An 880-nucleotide genomic window follows, 5' to 3' on the forward strand; every position below is an offset into this window, starting at 1 on the left:
AACTATTCCCATCTGCCTTTTTCATTGTGTTGATTCCACAACGAAAGTCAATTTCCACCTTTACAAGATTGAGGAAAACCTCCTTAAGAAGAAGAGGAAGGGAAGAACGAGATTCTTCATACACCAAATGCGCTTTTAATTTATAAAGATGGAATTACAATCCTGGATGAGCTTGCCCTTAAATTTTCCGATCAGAGGTCTCGGAAAATCTGTACCGGTGGAATCGCTTCGGTAATTGTCTGTCCCATGAGTGTACAGCAGTGTTTTTTTTCTACAGACTGGCAAATAATTTTGTTGAGTGTAATAGCATAAATAAAATAAATGCAAAAATCTTTCTCAAAATAAATTATTTGTTTATGCGCTTGCCTAGAACCTACATTTATCTAACAACAATACACGAGCTTGCCTTTTTTTACTTTTACAAAACGCGTTTTGTCTGTAAAAGCAGCAAAAAACAAAGAAAAATACAACAAGTTACCTTCATTTGATTCCACTTTTACTTCCTGCATGTTAAATACCAAGAAAATGTGGCGGGTACTATTTGGAGAAATATTCGAGCACTAAGGTCGGCTAGAATGAGACGGTACCTCCTGCCTAGATTAGCCAAGTAGACGGGTTTAGACCACTTCCGTCAAGTCCACTCCATCTACACACCGATTGATGGATGGTGGGATACGGGATGAATGAACGGGTAGGTGGGGAGTTAGATGGATGGGTGCATCCTGCTGAAAACAACGCACTATCCTTGAAGATATTCCTGGAGGCAGTGCCAATATTGACAGACTTGCTTGAAATGAATGTATCACAGAAGAAAGGTGATGAAACATTTCATTGATGTATACGCCATCTAGGAAGAGTAAGCAATGGGAGCTGCCAAGCC

Source organism: Echinococcus granulosus (assembly GCF_000524195.1).
Source record: "Echinococcus granulosus chromosome Unknown EG_S00051, whole genome shotgun sequence".
NCBI lineage: Eukaryota > Metazoa > Platyhelminthes > Cestoda > Cyclophyllidea > Taeniidae > Echinococcus > Echinococcus granulosus.